Source organism: Oryctolagus cuniculus, chromosome 6 (assembly GCF_964237555.1).
Source record: "Oryctolagus cuniculus chromosome 6, mOryCun1.1, whole genome shotgun sequence".
Taxonomy (NCBI): Eukaryota; Metazoa; Chordata; class Mammalia; order Lagomorpha; family Leporidae; genus Oryctolagus; species Oryctolagus cuniculus.
In genome coordinates, this window is record NC_091437.1 from 63,557,409 (window position 1) to 63,561,342 (window position 3,934).

A 3,934-nucleotide genomic window follows, 5' to 3' on the forward strand; every position below is an offset into this window, starting at 1 on the left:
GGGAGATAGGGAGGTCTTCCATTCACTGGTTCACACCTCAAATGACCACCATGGCTGGAGCTGTGCTGATCCTAAGCCAGGAGCCATGAGTTCCTCTGGGTCTCCCACATGGGTGCAGGGGCCCGAGGACTTGGGCCGTCTTCTACTGCTTTCCCAGGCCAAAGCAGAGAGCTAGATCAGAAGAGAAGCAGCTGGTACTAGAATCAGCTCCCATATGGATGCTGGCACCACAGGCAGAGGCTTAACCTATTGTGCCACAGTGCTGGCCCCCAAATCATTAAATTTTAATTAACTTAAAGTGTAGAAAAAGAAACTTGTTTACATTTTTTTTTTTTTGACAGGCAGAGTGGACAGTGAGAGAGAGAGACAGAGAGAAAGGTCTTCCTTTGCTGTTGGTTCACCCTCCAATGGCCGCCGCGGCCGGCGCGCTGTGGCCGGCGCACCGCACTGATCCGATGGCAGGAGCCAGGAGCCAGGTGCTTTTCCTGGTCTCCCATGGGGTGCAGGGCTCAAGCACCTGGGCCATCCTCCACTGCACTCCCTGGCCACAGCAGAGAGCTGGCCTGGAAGAGGGGCAACCGGGACAGAATCCGGCGCCCCAACCGGGACTAGAACCCGGTGTGCCGGCGCCGCTAGGCGGAGGATTAGCCTAGTGAGCCGCGGCGCCGGCTTGTTTACATAATTTTTAAAAGATTTATTTATTTGTTTGAAAGTTGGAGTTATACACAGAGAGGAGAGGCAGAGAGAGAGAGAGAGAGAGAGAGAGAGAGAGAGAATCTTCCATCTGCTGATTCACTCCCCAATTGGCTGCAACGGCCAGAGCTGCGCCGATCCAAAGCCAGGAGCCAGGAGCTTCCTCCAGGTCTCCTATGTGGGTGCAGGGGCCCAAGGACTCAAGCCATCTTCTACTGCTTTCCCAGACCATAGCAGAGAGCTGGATTGGAAGTGGAGCAGCCGGAACTTGAATCAGCGCCCATATGGGATACTAGCACCGCAGGCAGTGGCTCTACCCACTATGCCACAACACCAGCCCCACTTGTTTACATAATTAAAAAATGGTACGTTTACTTGGAACAACTTGCTATGGGAATCTACTTTTCCAACCCTAAGTTTTGCAAAATATAAACACAGATCATTTTTCCAATGAAATCTGACTGCCAAATAGAGAGGGCTGTAATTAGAAAACAAACACCAGACTTAGATGTGCTATGAGATAATGAATACAAAACATCCCATGTTAAAACAATAATATTTACAATATAGTTGGCTAAATAAATTATATTATGAAAATTAATTTCACCTGTTTCATTTTGTGTTTTAAAATATGGCTACTGAAAATTTTTAAATTAGGATAAGCACAAATTTTATTCTATTTTTATTGCATAGGGCTTCTCCAGATCTCCAAACATATCCCGAGGTCTCCTCTGTGAGTTTTGGGAACTAGTAGGTTGCTATATCTGGTAACGGAGAACCTGCAGGCCTCTGGGGCAGAGAACAGAGTCAGGGCTCTGGATCAGACCTGGACTGACTCCCAGGCTCCAGATCTCACAGCACTGTGCCGATAGGCAGGTCACGTACCTGCTCGCACCTCACACATCCAGAGCCCTAGTGGGACACTGGAAGCAGAGCTTGTGGTCAGAACTCAATATGCAAGAGCTAATTTTCATTACAGAGGGCAATGCTACAGGACTCGCAACTATTCAAGTATAACTAGACTTGAACATGCAAATACAAGAGGGCTTTAAGAAATCTGTTTCTGAACTTGGGGCACCTTCCGAACCCCAGTGGAGCGGGCCCAGGAACGTCCTGCCCAATTCATGGCCCAGTGGTGGGCCGTTGGCAAGCAGAGATACGTGTGGGCTCCGTCAGCTTCAGGAGAGTGTTACAAGCAGGGAGGGGACATTTATTTCAGGTGTCCTATGCTTGGAATAAGGGGGGCACTTGAGGGATCTTAGGCGGGAAAAGATGGGATGCTTGGTTGAGGGGGAAGGTCAAGGGAGAGTTTGGGAGCTATGCCTGCGGTAAGTCACCTCAGGAACCCCACGCACAACCACAGGAATAGAGCATGCTGGGGGAAGGTGGCCAGGGTCCTGGGGAAGACTAAGACGAGCACAGAGGATGGAAGTCGGGGGAGTGATGCTGTCCACACACCAGACAGGGAGTCTACAGCGGTTACTGGGCTAGGCTCAGTATTATTTTTTAAAGATTTATTTATTTATTTGAAAATCAGACTTACAGGGAGAGAGAGAGAGAGAGAGAGAGAGAGAGCGCTTCCATCTGCTGAGTCACTCCCCAGGTGGCTATAATAGCCAGGGCAGGGCCAGGCTGAAACCAGGAGGCTGGTCTGCCATGAGAGCACAAGGGCCCAAGCACTTGGACCACGTTCTGCTGCTTTCCCAGGCACATTGGCAGGGAGCTGGATTGGAAGTGGAACAGCCAGGACTCAAACTCATATGGGATGCTGGCATCACAGGTGGCAGCTTAACTTACTGTACCACAATGCCAAGCCCAAGGGAAAGAGATCTAACTGCTGGTTCACTCCCTGCAAGGGCTGGGGCTGGGACTGGGCTAGGCCAACGCCAGGAGCTCAGAACTCCAACCGGGTCTCCCACATGGGCCATCATCTGCTGCCATCCCACTCACATTAGCAGGAAGTTGAGTGGGAAGCAGGGGAGTCAGGACTCAAACTAGCACTCCCAAACCTCATTTGGGATGTGAATCCCAAGTGAGGTTTAACCTAATGTGCCAGTGTCCACCCTAGAAACGCTACAGCTTCCCATCTGACACCTGCTTCTGGGATACCAGATCAGTATTAACAGAAAGTCCTAAACCTTATGAATAACCTTATAACATCATCAGCATGGGCTTGAGGGGTTGGATACAGTATCAAATGGAAAACTTCCAGGTATGTTCTGGATCACTCCTTTATCCGTGCCCTAGTCACCGTCCAAGGTTTTTTTTCCCCCATACACACATTTTCCACTTGCACCCAGCAGCCATTAAACAGGCATGGATCTGTTCTTTCACGGTGGTTCAGCAGCTCAAGGGTGACTTGAAGATCACACGGCATTGAGAGAATTATCGAGGCCAGGGGTTCTTACAGGGTTGTGATTTTTGGCCCCAGGGGACATTGGCACGGTGGAGAGATATTTTTGGTTATTACAAGTGGAGGGCTGCCAGTGGCACCTAGAGGGCAGATGCCAGGGATGCTGCTAAGTGCAAACAGTACACAGGAGAGCCCCTCACAACAAAGAATCACATGACTTAGCGCCCTGCTCCACCCGCTCCTCCAGCTGCCAGGATGCCCACTATTATCATCGGGTTATCATCTTTCCAGGTTTCAAAGTCCAAAGATAGTTCAGGCTAAGTGAATTGAAGCTTGTAGTGCACTGGAGAATAACTAGAGAAAAAACCTCAAACGCAGTCCACCTGCTGACTAGGACAATACAGTTGTCCTGCAGTGCCGACATCCCATATGAGTGCCAGTTCGAGTCCCGGCTGCTCCACTTCTGATCCAGCTCTCTGCTAATGGCCTGGGAAAAGCAGCAGGAGATGACCCAAGTGCTTGGGCCCCTGCACCCATATGGGAGACCTGTAAGAAGCTTCTGATTTTAGCCTGGCCCAATTCTGGCTGTTGCAGCCAGCTGGTAGTGAACTAGTAAATGGAAGAGACACCCCCCCCAAATAAATAAATAAATAAATAAATAAAAAATAAATAATGAGGGGCTGGTGCTGTGGTGTATTGAGTAAAGCCGCCGCCTGCAGTGCCGACATCCCATATGGGCACCAGTTTGAGTCCCGGCTGCTCCACTTCTGCTCCAGCTCTCTGCTATGACCTGGCAAAGCAGTAGAGGATGGCCCAAGTCCTTGAGTCCCTGCATCCATGTGGGAGACCGGGAAGAAGCTCCTGGCTCCTGGCTTTGGATTGGCACAG